The sequence below is a fragment of the Pseudophryne corroboree genome, chromosome 10 (genome assembly GCF_028390025.1).
Source record: "Pseudophryne corroboree isolate aPseCor3 chromosome 10, aPseCor3.hap2, whole genome shotgun sequence".
NCBI classification, from domain to species: Eukaryota; Metazoa; Chordata; class Amphibia; order Anura; family Myobatrachidae; genus Pseudophryne; species Pseudophryne corroboree.
The window spans coordinates 42,527,507-42,543,128 of NC_086453.1; the positions used below are offsets into that span (position 1 = coordinate 42,527,507).

A 15,622-nucleotide genomic window follows, 5' to 3' on the forward strand; every position below is an offset into this window, starting at 1 on the left:
CTGGCATATAATTCCAGTAATCCTGCCGTATAATTCCAGTAATCCTGCTGTATAATTCCAGTGGTACTGGCATATAATTCCAGTAATCCAGCCGTATAATTCCAGTGGCACTGGCGTATAATTCCATTAATCCGGTCGTATAATTACAGTAATCCTGCCATATAATTACAGTGATCTTGCCGTATAATTACAGTGATCCTGCCGTATAATTCGGTATAAATGCATATAATTCCGTATAACTCCAGTCCAGTGGTGCTGCCATATAAATTCAGTGGTGCTGTCCTGTGCTGTATATTATTTACGCAAAATAAAGGGGTTATTAATATTTAATCCAAATAAATTTCACAGGGTTTGCCCTGTGAGGTGTAGGGGTACGCTCTCCTGTGCCGCATATTGTGTTATATAACTCCAGAAAAATAATGGAGAACAAAAATTTGGAGGGTAAAATAGGGAAAGATCAAGACCACTTCCTGTGCTGAAGCTGCTGCATCTAGTCATGACATAGACGATAAAGTGCCATCAACGTCGTCTGCCAAGGCCGATGCCCAATGTGATAGTAGAGGGCATGTAAAATCCAAAAAGCCAAAGTTCAGTAAAAAGACCCCCCAAATTTTTTTTAAATGGTCTGAGGAGAAACGTAAACTTGCCAATATGCCATTTACGACACAGAGTGGCAAGGAATGGCTAAGGACCTGGCCTATGTTCATGACTAGTGGTTCAGCTTCACATGACGATGGAAGTATCATCAGTGCTCAGTATCACTGCTCATTGTCTTGTGCTGCATCGTGCTGCTCAGTGTCAGTTCTCAGTAGTATCATCAGTGCTCAGTATCACTGGTCAGTGCTTAGTGTCTTGTGCTGTATATCGTGCTGCTGGAGGGTGCTGTGGTAGTGTCTTGTCACTGTGCACAGGTCATCATCATTCCAGTCACAGTGGTATCTGGTATCTATCTATATAGTGGTATCTAATTCCAGACATTACTGCCGTCTAATTCCAGATATATTACTGGCATATAATTCCACACATTAAAAAAAGATCAAGATCCACTTCCACCTAGTGCTGAAGCTGCTGCCACTAGTCATGGCAGAGATGACGAAATGCCATCAACGTCGTCTGCCAAGGCCGATGCCCAATTTCATTGTAGAGAGCATGTAAAATCGAAAAAACAAAAGTTCAGTAAAATGACCCAAAAATCTAAATTAAAATCGTCTGAGGAGAAGCGTAAACTTGCCAATATGCCATTTACGACACGGAGTGGCAAGGAACGGCTAAGGCCCTCTCCTATGTTCCTCATGACTAGTGGTTCAGCTTCAGATGATGATGGAAGCCCTCATCCTCCCGCTAGAAAAATGATGAGTTAAGATGGAAAAAGCACAGCAAAGAACTGTGCGTTCTTAGATGGTATCACAAATCCCCAAGGAGAGTCCAAGTGTGTCGGTGGTTGCGATGCCTGACCTTCCCAACACTGGACGGGAAGAGGTGGCTCCTTCCACCATTTGCACGCCCCCTGCAAGTGCTGGAAGGAGCACCCACAGTCCAGTTCCTGATATTAAAATTGAAGATGTCACTGTTGAAGTACACCAGGATGAGGATATGGGTGTTGCTGGCGCTAAGGAGGAAGTTGACGATGAGGATTATGATGGTGATGTGGTTTGTTTAAGTCAGGCACCGGGGAAAGACACCTGTTGTCCATGGGATGAAGATGCCCATTGTGATGCCTGGGCAAAATACCAAAAAAGCCACCTCTTAGGTGTGGAATTATTTCTCCACAATTCCAGACAACAGGTGTCAAGCCGTGTGTTGCCTGTGTCATACTGTAATAAGTAGGGGTAAGGACGTTAACCACCTAAGAACTTCCTCCCTTATACGTCACCTGCTGCGCATTCATCAGAAGTCAGTGTGAAGTTGTGAAACTTTGGGTAAGAGCATAAGCAGTCCACTGACACCTAAATCCCTTCTTCCTGTTGTACCAAAGCTCCTGCAAGCCAAACCACCAACTCCCTCAACGACAACTTCCTCCTCAGCCATGAACATCAGTAGTCCTGCAGGCCATGTCCCTGGTAAAACTGACAAGTCCTCTCCTAACCGGGCTTCATCGGGAGGATACTTGAGTGGTAAGCCTACTGCTGCTGTTGCTGCCACCACTGCTACTGCTGTTGTTGCTGCTGGTAGTCGATCGTCATCCCAGAGGGGAAGTTGGAAGACCACTTGCACTACTTCAGCTAAGCATTTGACTGTCCAACAGTCCTTTGTGAGGAAGATGAAATATGACAGCAGTCATCCTGTTGCAAAGCGGATAACTGAGGCCTTGACACTTATGTTGGTTATCCGGTATCTGCCATTAGTGCAGTGGGATTTAGACAATTGATGGAGGTATTGTGTCCCCGGTACCAAATCCTATCTAGGTTCCACTTCACTAGGCAGGCAATACCGAGAATGTACAGAGACATCAGAAAAAGTGTTGCCAGTGTCCTAAAAAATGCAGTTGTATACAGTGTCCACTTAACCACGGACATGTGGACAACTGGAACAGGGCAGACTAAGGACTATATGACTGTGACATATGTGACTGGGTAGATGTATAGCCTCCTGCAGCAACAATAGCAGTAGCAGCGGCACCAGTAGCAGCATCTCACAAATCCAAACTCATTTCTAGGCAGGCTACGCTGTGTATCACCGCTTTCCATAAGAGGCACACCACTGACAACCTCTTACGGAAACTGAGGGACATCATCGCGCATTGGCTTATGCCACTTAGACTCTCCTGGGGATTTGTGATATCGAACAACACCACCAATATTGTGCGTGCATTACAACTGGGCAAATTCCAGCATGTCATATATTTTGCACATACAATTAATTTTGTGGTGCAGAATTATTTAAAAAAATGACAGGGGTGTACAGGAGATGCTGTTGGTGGACCGAAAAATTGTGGGCCACTTTTGACATTCTGCCACTGCGTGTCGAAGACTGGAGCACCAGCAAACACTCCTGAACCTGCCCCGCCATCAACTGAAGCAAGAGGTGGTAACGAGGTGGATTTCAACACTCTATATGCTTCAGAGGATGGAGGAGCAGCAAAAGGCCATTAAAGCCTATACATCCACCTACTATATAGGCAAAGGTGGGGGAATGCACCTGACTCAAGCGCAGTGGATAATGATTTCCGTCTTGTGCAAGGTTCTCCAACCCTTTGAACTTGCCACACGTGAAGTCAGTTCAGACACTGCCAGTGTCATGACTGTGGTTTTTGTGAACCTGGTGTTAGTGAAGTCTGTGCAGGCATCTGGAGGACTATGTGAGTATTAGGCTGGTCTGTAGGAATCAGTGAGAAGAAGGAGCAATCCCTGACTGGGAATCGAACCGGACCTCAGCAGAGGAAGCCGTATCCTGACCACTGGATCAGCAAGGACTTTGATAGCAGGATGATGAATGTATAGGTGAGACTGTACTGGATATAGTGTCACAGGAGTAGGTGCTTATGTACTCAAGGTTACTGGCAAGATAGTAAGACAGACTGGTTATTGGTGAGACTGATAACCGGGCTGGTTACCGGTGAGACTGGGATGCAACTGTAATGCGGGCTGGTACCGGATATAACTGGAAACGCAACTGAAAGTAGAACGATGACTGTGGCTGTAACTTTAGGATGAGGCTGAAGAACACTGCAGCTGTGACTTTAAGATGAGACAGTAGAATACTGCAGCTGTGGTTCTGAGTTGAGACTGTGGAATACTGCGACTGTGACTTTAAGATGAAACTGTGGAATACTGCAGCTGTGGCTTTAAGTTGAGACTGTGGAATACTGCGACTGTGACTTTAAGATGAAACCCTGCAACTGTGCCTTTAAGTTGAGACTGTGGAATACTGCGACTGTGACTTTAATATGAAACTATGGAATGCTGCAACTGTGCCTTTAAGATGAAACTGTAGAAATACTGGACATCAAAGCTCACACAGAGCTGTGTGTGACACGAGGAACTGGCAGAGTTTCCAACTCCAGTCTTCAGACTTATACTTTCTGGTCCTTGGTGATTGGTGAGCAGTGTCAGGTGATTCAGAGAGTCTCAGGCTGGCACAGGATTGGACAGCTCTGGGTCAGGTGAACAGTCACTGTCATGTGAGTACTCTAGACTAGGCTGTGAAGTGGAGTGAGGCCTAGCAGGCCGAGAGAACACTGAAGCCTGAACTTCTTGCAAACAAACAGAGGATGCTAGCTTTTAGGCCTAAACTTCAGATTGCTGAATTCAGACTCACACAGAAGATCACCACAGGTGGAGCTCATTAACTATTACTTTCCAGCAGAGAACTCAGGACTCAGGAAACTCATGGTATTGGCAAGCTGTTTATCCCAGTTTACAGAAAGATGCAGGATCCAGGATAGAGATGGCAGAGGTAAGTCACCAAATATGAAAACTTCAGTCAAGATCGTGACAGCCAGCTTGAGTCAGGTCATTCCCCTCCTCAGGCTTTTGCAGAGGCAGCTGGAGAAATTAAAGGAGGAGCTAAGACGGAGCGATTCAATTTCTGCTAAGTATGTAGGACTTGTGGATAAAGCTCTTCATTTGCTTTGAATTCAGAGCACTACATTTTGGCCACCGTGCTCAATCCTAGGTTTAAAACCTACGTTGTATCTCTCTTTCCAGCAGACACAAGTGTGCAGAGGTGAAAAGACCTGCTGGTGAGTAAATTGTCAACTCAAGCGGAATGTGACCCGTCAACAGCTCCTACTTCAATTTTTCCCACCACTGGGGCTGCAAGAGAAAGGATATGATTTCCTAGCCCACTCGCTGGAGGTGATGCAGGGCAGTCAGGAGCGAAAACTGACATCTAGTCTGGACTGAAGGACCTGCCAACGATTACTGACATGTCTACTGTCACTGCATATGATTCTTTCACCATTGAAAGAATGGTGGAGGATTATATGAGTGACAGCATCCAAGTAGCCATGTCAGACAGTCTGTATGTATACTGGCAGGAAAAAGAGGCAATTTGGATGCCCTTTGGATGCCCTTGCACAAACTGACTTTATTTTACCTAAGTTGCCCGGTATCTGGACTCCAGGTCGACAACAAAAAGGTTGACACACCTTAGGTCGATGCCAATTGGTTGACACATCTTAGGTTGACATGGACAAAAGGTCGACAGCAACAAGGTCGACATGGAATGAGTTTTTCACGATTTTTTTCTTTTTTGGAACCTTTTCATACTTAACGATCCATGTGGGCTACGATTGGAACGGTAGCATGGCGAGCAAAGCGGTGCACTAATTGGGGTTCCCGGTCACTCTACGAAGAAAACGACACCAAAAAACATAAAAAACTCATGTCGACCTTTTTCCATGTCCACCTTGTTCCTGTCGACCTTTTGCCCATGTCGACTTAAGGTGTGTCAACCAATTGGCGTCAACCTAAGGTGTGTCGACCTTTTTGTTGTCGACCCTGAGTCCCAGACCCAGTTGCCCCCCCTACAGTGTGTTCTCTAAAAGAGTGTTTAGTGCAGCCGGTAAGCTTGTCAGCGATCGGCGTAGGAGGTTACTTCCACAAAATGTGGAGAAGATGATGTTCATCAAAATGAATTATAAATTCCACCAGGAAGACCTTGACTAGCAGTTGTCTCTGGAAAGTACACAGGGACCTGTGATGGTGGATTAAAGTGGCGACGAATTAATACTCTGTGAGGAGGAGAATGTACACAGTGAAAGGGGTGAGGAATCAGAGGATGAGGAGGAGGTCGACATCTTGTCTCTGTAGAGCCAGTTTGTGCAAGGAGATATTACTTCTTTTTTGGTGGGGGGCCAAACAAACCAGTCATTTCAGCCACAGTTGTATGGCAGACCCTGTTGCTGAAATGATTGGTTTGTTAAAGTGTGCATGTCCTGTTTATACGACATAAGTGTGGGTGGGAGGGCCCGGGAGGGCCCAAGGACCTCTTTTTCTTCTTTGCATCATGTGCTGTTTGCGGACTGTTTTTTTAAAGTGCCATCCTGTCTGACACTTCCGTATATGTCCAGTGGTACTACCATATAATTCCAGTGATACTGCCGTATATGTCCAGTGGTACTGTCCTACAATTCCAGTGATATTGCCATTTCATTTCAGTGATATTGCTCTATAATTCCAGTGGGAATTGTTGGTGTCACTTGGTTAGTCATACAGCTACCTCATTGCACCTCTTCTACATCTTTGCATGAGGTGCTGTTTGGGGCCTAGTTTTTGAAAAGTGCCATCCAGTCTGACACTGCAGTGCCACTCCTAGATGGGCCAGGTGTTTGTGCCGCACACTTGTGTCGCTTGGCTTATTCATACAGCAACCTTGGTGCACCTCTTTTTCTTCTTTGCATCATGTGCTGTTTGCAGCCTTTTTTTTTTATATCTGCCCTCCTGTCTGCCTAGATGGGTCAGGTGTTTGTGTTGTCAACTTGTGTCGCTTAGCTTAGTCATCCAGCAACCTCAGTTCAACCTTTTGGCCTAAAAACAATATTGTGATATGTGAGGTGTTCAGTATAGACTGGAAATGAGTGGAAATTAATGTTATTGAGGTTACTAATACCGTAAGATCAAAATTACCCGCAAATATTGTGACTTTAGCCATTTTTTTTTTTCCCCAAAAATCATCCATATCCAAAACCAAAGCCAAAACACGAAGGGTGGTTTTGGCAAAACCAAGCCAAAACCAAAACAAGAAAGTGGAATTAGAACCAAAACACAAAACGTGCCAGCCGCACATCTCTAGTTACTATTAATGTAGGTTTCTTATAAGAAAATTGATATTATTCATTGGGGGAAATGTCCCAAGTCTTGGAGAGAAATAAAGTGGAGAAGTTGTCCAAAGCTGTCATTTATCTAGCCCAGTCTTTTGAAATGACAGTTAGATGTTGATTGATTGCTGTGGGCAAATTTTCCACATCATCCTTTCTCTATGGAGTCTATTTGCTAAGCCTTGGATGGTGATAAAGTGGACAGAGATAAAGTACCAGCCAATTAGCTCCTGTCATTTAGTTAGGAACTAATTGGCTGGTACTTTATCTCCGTCCACTTTATCTCCATCCAAGGCTTAATAAATAGACCCCTAAGGCTTGTTACATATCCCCATTACATTTATTTTGATTTATACTAAAGACGTTCCATTGTTATTGTAGAGTTACGTTTTATGATGTGCGATGAAGGGGTAATAAACTATTTACAGAGATTAAGTTGTAAATTCTATTTTAACTCAGTATTCTATGGCAGTTATTGTGGCATGCAGATGTTAGTAGCCACCCACTGTAATATGGAGATGACAGTAGCCACCCACTGTAATATGGAGATGTCAGTAGCCACCCACTGTAATATGGAGATGTCAGTAGCCACCCACTGTAATATGGAGATGTCAGTAGCCACCCACTGTAATATGGAGATGTTAGTAGCCACCCACTGTAACATGGAGATGTCAGTACCCACCCACTGTAATATGGAGATGTCAGTAGCCACCCACTGTAATATGGAGATGTCAGTAGCCACCCACTGTAACATGGAGATGTTAGTAGCCACCCACTGTAACATGGAGATGTCAGTAGCCACCCACTGTAACATGGAGATGTTAGTAGCCACCCACTGTAACATGGAGATGTCAGTAGCCACCCACTGTAATATGGAGATGTCAGTAGCCACCCACTGTAACATGGAGATGTCAGTAGCCACCCACTGTAACATGGAGATGTTAGTAGCCACCCACTGTAACATGGAGATGTCAGTAGCTACCCACTGTAATATGGAGATGTCAGTAGCCACCCACTGTAATATGGAGATGTCAGTAGCCACCCACTGTAATATGGAGATGTTAGTAGCCACCCACTGTAACATGGAGATGTCAGTAGCCACCCACTGTAATATGGAGATGTCAGTAGCCACCCACTGTAATATGGAGATGTCAGTAGCCAACCACTGTAACATGGAGATGTTAGTAGCCACCCACTGTAACATGGAGATGTCAGTAGCCACCCACTGTAACATGGAGATGTTAGTAGCCACCCACTGTAACATGGAGATGTCAGTAGCCACCCACTGTAATATGGAGATGTCAGTAGCCACCCACTGTAACATGGAGATGTCAGTAGCCACCCACTGTAACATGGAGATGTTAGTAGCCACCCACTGTAACATGGAGATGTCAGTAGCCACCCACTGTAATATGGAGATGTCAGTAGCCACCCACTGTAACATGGAGAGGTTAGTAGCCACCCACTGTTAGTGTAAGGTTGTTTAATTTTAGTGAAAATGTAGAAATACAATTTGTGGTAACAGGTTAATTAACCACTTGTAATAATGAATTGTGTGTTAACATATTATAATCTAGCGGTAATTGCAGCATTAGGATATTGACCACCTGCCGCTGCTATAAGGATATAACTTATTTTATGGTGTGTAATCTTATACACTGAAATTAATTGTATATAATAAATAGCCACTGTAGATTGACTTAGAATACACTGAACATCAGCAATGATATTTAGGTTGACATCTGTTAAGTATAGTAGACACCCGCTGTTGCTTTAAACTTGTATACTTTTTTCACAATAGAAGCTGCCTCTCCTTTGGAGCTGAGGAGGCTACATTAATATATTTGCAGTTTTACTATTAATATTTCTATTCTACAGGACAAGCAAATATATATTCAGCATATTTTTCACTTTCAGCTTTGATCTCTAAATAAGTATTCGTATAATAGTTACTCAGTCTGCAGTCATATTATACATTGAATCTATCCTCAGACTGGCAGGGTAGCCCACATTCTGATTAGCACTAATATTAAATATTTCTTTCATTCATACATTTCAAACAGTAGCAGGTCTGTAATATATCTATATACTGTAATAAGCATAGCAGTATACAGAATGGACAACGCACACATTTCACTGTCAGTACACCTGGGCCGAAAGGATATTAAATCAATCATATTTCTTCTGAGAGGGAATTGCTTTCCCTTTACCTCTTAACCTCTGGGAGGGAACTGTTTCCCTTTACCTCTTAACCTCTAAGAGGGAATTGCTTTCCCTCTACCTCTTAACCTCTGAGAGGGAACTGTTTCCCTTTACCTCTTAACCTCTGAGAGGGAACTGCTTTCCCTTTACCTCTTAACCTCTGAGAGGGAACTGTTTCCCTTTACCTCTTAACCTCTGAGAGGGAACTGCTTTCCCTTTACCTCTTAACTGCTTTCCCTTTACCTCTTAACCTCTGAGAGGGAAAGGTTTCCCTTTACCTCTTAACCTCTGAGAGGGAACTGCTTTCCCTTTACCTCTTAACCTCTGAGAGGGAACTGCTTTTCCTTTACCTCTTAACTGCTTTCCCTTTACCTCTTACCCTCTGAGGGGGAGCTGCTTTCCCTTTACCTCTTAACCTCTGAAAGGGAACTGCTTTCCCTTTACCTCTTAACCTCTGAGAGGGAACTACTTTCCCTCTACCTCTTAACCTCTGAGAGGGAACTGCTTTCCCTCTACCTCTTAACCTCTGAGAGGGAACTACTTTCCCTCTACCTCTTAACCTCTGAGAGGGAACTGCTTTCCCTCTACCTCTTAACCTCTGAGAGGGAACTGCTTTCCCTTTACCCCTTAACTGCTTTCCCTTTACCTCTTACCCTCTGAGAGGGAGCTGCTTTCCCTTTACCTCTTAACCTCTGAAAGGGAACTGCTTTCCCTTTACCTCTTAACCTCTGAGAGGGAACTACTTTCCCTCTACCTCTTAACCTCTGAAAGGGAACTGCTTTCCCTTTACCTCTTAACCTCTGAGAGGGAACTACTTTCCCTCTACCTCTTAACCTTTGAGAGGGAACTGCTTTCCCTCTACCTCTTAACCTCTGAGAGGGAACTGCTTTCCCTTTACCTCTTAACTGCTTTCCCTTTACCTCTTACCCTCTGAGTGGGAACTGCTTTCCCTTTACCTCTTACCCTCTGAGAGGGAGCTGCTTTCCCTTTACCTCTTAACCTCTGAAAGGGAACTGCTTTCCCTTTACCTCTTAACCTCTGAGAGGGAACTACTTTCCCTCTACCTCTTAACCTCTGAGAGGGAACTGCTTTCCCTCTACCTCTTAACCTCTGAGAGGGAACTACTTTCCCTCTACCTCTTAACCTCTGAGAGGGAACTGCTTTCCCTCTACCTCTTAACCTCTGAGAGGGAACTGCTTTCCCTCTACCTCTTAACCTCTGAGAGGGAGCTGCTTTCCCTTTACCTCTTAACCTCTGAAAGGGAACTGCTTTCCCTTTACCTCTTAACCTCTGAAAGGGAACTGCTTTCCCTTTACCTCTTAACCTCTGAGAGGGAACTACTTTCCCTCTACCTCTTAACCTCTGAAAGGGAACTGCTTTCCCTTTACCTCTTAACCTCTGAAAGGGAACTGCTTTTCCTTTACCTCTTAACTGCTTTCCCTTTACCTCTTACCCTCTGAGAGGGAGCTGCTTTCCCTTTACCTCTTAACCTCTGAAAGGGAACTGCTTTCCCTTTACCTCTTAACCTCTGAGAGGGAACTACTTTCCCTCTACCTCTTAACCTCTGAGAGGGAACTGCTTTCCCTCTACCTCTTAACCTCTGAGAGGGAACTACTTTCCCTCTACCTCTTAACCTCTGAGAGGGAACTGCTTTCCCTCTACCTCTTAACCTCTGAGAGGGAACTGCTTTCCCTCTACCTCTTAACCTCTGAGAGGGAGCTGCTTTCCCTTTACCTCTTAACCTCTGAAAGGGAACTGCTTTCCCTTTACCTCTTAACCTCTGAGAGGGAACTACTTTCCCTCTACCTCTTAACCTCTGAAAGGGAACTGCTTTCCCTTTACCTCTTAACCTCTGAGAGGGAACTACTTTCCCTCTACCTCTTAACCTTTGAGAGGGAACTGCTTTCCCTCTACCTCTTAACCTCTGAGAGGGAACTGCTTTCCCTTTACCTCTTAACTGCTTTCCCTTTACCTCTTACCCTCTGAGTGGGAACTGCTTTCCCTTTACCTCTTACCCTCTGAGAGGGAACTGCTTTCCCTTTACCTCTTACCCTCTGAGAGGGAGCTGCTTTCCCTTTACCTCTTAACCTCTGAGAGGGAGCTGCTTTCCCTTTACCTCTTAACCTCTGAGAGGGAACTGCTTTCCCTTTACCTCTTACCCTCTGAGAGGGAGCTGCTTTCCCTTTACCTCTTAACCTCTGAGAGGGAGCTGCTTTCCCTTTACATCTTAACATCTGAGAGGGAACTGCTTTCCCTTTACCTCTTAACCTCTGAAAGGGAACTGCTTTCCCTTTACCTCTTAACCGGCTGCAAAATATTAGGGGTTTTTCAAAATTTCAATTCTCTGGTAGAGAGGAGCAGGTCTTGTTCTCCATTAGTAACAGTGATGCCTCTTTTAAAGCAGTTGTTAGACCATGATCGTAGCATGATGTAATTCAGATGAGAGCCAAGACAGTTAGCTCCAAAATGAGATGCTGAAATGTTAATTATGCGATATGAAGCCTTTTAAGTATCAGCTTTGGAACTTCAAACAGGATGGGAAAGCATCATGATTAAAGTTCTAAAGCAGACACTACTAAAATGCTTTAAAGCACATGTGATAGGGAATATAGATTGTAAGTTCCACTGGGGCAGGGACTGATGTGAATGGCCAAATATTCTCTGTAAAGCGCTGCGGAATATGTGTGCACTATATAAATAACTGGCAATAAATGATAAATAAATAATAGTCATCATCCTGTGTTTTTATTGCTGATATGATGACTGTCTGAAGCACATACCAAACTCATCTTAGCATGGAGAGTAATTGCCAACATTTTACCGCAACAATAGGTGCAACAACACCCAACACCCCCCCACCCCCTTTCCTCTCCAGGATATAGACCGCCTGCTTCTCTGGGCACAGACTACACCCCCTCCCAGGACATAGACTACTCTCTTGGGTAGCTGTTATAGTCTACTCCCTGCATCTCAGCCAGCTTCCGAGACAGTCTTATTTAGAATCCAAGATGGCTGTTGTGAACCTCCCTGTGTGGATAATACAGCATCATGTCTGCCGTATTGGGTTTAAAAAGCATCTGCCAGTGTTCTAGGAGATGGCTGAGACGCATAGCGGAAATGCTGTCGAATTCCTCAGTGGTATGTGGCCACACACCCAGCACACCTCGATACGCACATGTATTACTGATGCTCTAGCTCATTCTAAATGCTTAGAATATTTTGCTGAGTCTAACTGAGAACTCATTAAAGGAATTATAGCAATTAACTTTCCCATTCCAATTGTCTCTGTTGCTCTTCTATAGAGCTGTTATCCGATTTCTATGGAGTTGTTATCAGATATAGTCATATTCACCTAATTTTATAGTGCATGTCATTGTCTATACCCTTGTTCAATTAATCTTCTACAAATAAGCTCTATTGTGTTTATTGTGTGTCTTTTCATTTTACGAATACAAAGATCTCCACCTCCTCACATTGGCAGGGGCTAGATTTTACTATTTAACTGCCAGTTTCTCTATTGTGTCAATTCAATTGTGGGTGAATTGTGAGTGATGTCCACTATGTGTCATTGCAATGGCACTGTAACACCAGCAACAGCATACTGAATCACCACCATGTCACCCTGATTTAATTCCTTAGTTGCATATTTTTGTACACAGCCCCATATGGAGAAGTGTTAAAATATGATCTCTGTCCTAGTTGCGCACTACGTCTGTATTGCCAGTATCACTCGCAATTGAATTGACCCCTATGTGTTGGATCTGTAATAATCACAGGAGCTCTTCCTATTGGTAAACATTCACAAAATTATGTGCTCCACAAATAAAAGAACTTGTGCGATCTGTTTACACATTATTTGGTGTATGCACTTTGTGTTGTCGGAAGATTTTGTATGAATACAATGTTTGGCTTCTCTATGTGTTCTACTGGCAAAACATTTTGGGCGGTATTCAATTCCCTTTCCACACCTATTCTGTTTCTGCCCTTAGGGGCGTGGTGTCATTATTTCAGCTCACTACCTCCGTAGGTACCCAACCCTTTACATGGCTAAACCTGATTACTATGTGTGCGATATGCATGATAACAGGGACCATTTTAGAAAGAAGATTGGGTGTGATATATCATTTGAATACCGCCTTTTAGGTAAGATCATGAAACTGCAAGTAAGTGGCAATATCAGTAGGGGGGAATCAAACAACCAGGGCCAGAAGTAATGACGCCCGAGTTCGATGGCCATGCTGGATGCTGGCCAAACGCAGATGTTCTTTTAAAGTGGCAATCACTTACAAGACAAAATGATGTCATGTAAGTGATTGCCCCTTTAAAAAAAAAAAAAAATCAGAGTTCAGCCGGCATACTGCAAGCCGCCAAAATCTGTTGTCATTACATTCGCCCCCAGAGGTAAAATAAAGTCAATATACTGTACAGACTAAAAGTCAGTTCACGAAGCATTCACTGGCAAAAGCACACAGATATGGAAACCTATAATGATGAATACAATGGCACTAGGGGGATAATGTAATATAAAAACACGTATGAAAGCGCTAACAAATATACAAGTATTACTAAAAGAATATATAAGCATAAATCAATATTAAATAAATAAACTAACTAAAATTGCAGCTGGTAACGTCGTGATGTAAGGAAGTCCGAGTTCAGCGGCCGTGCAGGATGCTGGCCGAACTCAGAGTTTTTTTTAAAAGGGGCAGTCCTGTACAAGGCTAAACCATGCCATGTACAGGATTGCCCATTTAAAAAAACCGTCAGAGTTCCCTGGCATCCCACACGGCCGCTGACTTCGGACTTCATTACATCCTGCCCCTTACCTATATGTTTAATTATTACTGCAAAGTTCTCATAAGCAAGCAGTATGTCAGAAGATGTCCATGAAAATAGAGCATGTGTAAGTGCATTGTTAGTTAAGCATATACAGTATACTGAGCTTGTTAAGTACAGTAGCTTATTAGGTCCTTACTTAATTAGTTGCAGTTTATAGGTGGTTAATAGGGATAATGCAGGGTTACAGTCACATTTGTTGGGATACGGTCATTAGGTTGACATGCATTTGGTCGACATGGTTACTAGATTGACATGTATTAGGGCGACATGGAAAAAGGTCGACATGCGGTTTTCAATTTTTTTTCAATTTTTTTTACTTTTTCATACTTTACGATCCACGTGGACTACGATTGGGAATAGTAACCGGTGCCCAGCGCAGCGGTAGCGGAGCAAGGCACCTTGCTTGAAGCATGGCGAGCGAACATGGTGCACTACTTGGGGTTCCCGGTAACTTTACGAAGAAAATTATTTTTTTTTAAAACTCATATCAACCTTTTTCCATGTCGACCTTGTTCATGTTGACCTAGTGACTATGTCAACCTAATGCATGTCGACCTAAGTTTGGTCGACCTAATGACCCATACCCCATTTGTCACCCAGGTGGGAAGCAAAGTGCAGCCTTTACCACAGCAGCAATATCCAGAGTTGGAAAAGTCCTTCCTGCTGTACCGCTTGCCTTGGTGTGATTGTTAACCAGCTGGTATATAAGAAAATATACTTTGAGATTTACGCATTTCCCCGCCTCATCCTGTTATCAGCGGCTTCCTCAGAATATGGATTGGTAGTCCCAGGGCCAGATTAAAAATGGGGCAGATGGAGCTCCAGCTCCAGGCCTCCACATAAAAATAGGCCCATCATCATGACCGTATGATGACAACAAGCCACCTACCTGGCAATGACCAGCTATAAATCACAAGTATTAAAGTTGTATTTTTAATTTTCTCCAAAAAGTCTGCAATTCTTCTATTTCTATGTATTTTGTGAGACATTGGCACTGACCACACCCATAGAGCACTGGTCACAGCTCCTCCTCTTCTCAGTATAGGTCTGCAAATCATTATCAGCCCCAGGCCCATGTGGCACTTCATCCGACCCTGAGTAGTCCCAGGTGCCAGTTTAAATATCTGCATCCCCTTGTGCATGTCTGTGCACTGTGGAGCAGTTTCAAGCCTCATTTATGTGTTGGAAGTGCTCTATGCATTCCACCGCCGTGTCTGCATTGCACCGCACTTCCTCATTATCAGTGGTACTTAATAGAGCTCCGCTGCTTGTTTTTAACTACCTTATCATGTAGTATGTCCTTTTATGGCTAAATTCATGTATCTTCGTGCATAAATAGTCAATGCAGCTAAATAAGGCTCTTAAAATGCATCGGAAAAAATATATTAAATCATACACTGAAAACATTACACTTAAAGTATAAAATTCAGAAAGAAGGAATAATTTTTCAAAAGAATTATTGGTTTAATGGGTATCTATAGAAAAAAAAAACATAATTCCTTGATGTATCAAACATTTATTCTACAATTACAGGGTACCACTAATGAGAACACTTTCGTTTTGATATTAAGTGTCTAATATCCTGAGAATATTACACTAACATAGTCATTCTATTTATATTCTTATATAGAGATAGCATTTATTAGTCAACAGTGAGTGGTGTTATATATAAACTACAGTACATTAGATGTAACTACTGTATATCTAATAGAATCTAGTATAGGGAAATGTAATAGCCTGGGAGATATAGGCATTGACATGATTGCGGTTAGTTTGTCAATATTTTAAAGTGGCAATCATTTAAAAGGCAAAATCAGGTTA

At 43.2% G+C, this 15,622-nt stretch overlaps 1 protein-coding gene across 1 annotated transcript in view; it reads right to left on the minus strand.

Moving 5' to 3' along the window:
- Positions 1-15,622, minus strand: part of LOC134965921 (B-cell receptor CD22-like) — a 389,508-nt gene that overhangs the window by 21,912 nt on the left and 351,974 nt on the right. The gene's annotated exons all lie outside the window — the stretch shown is intronic.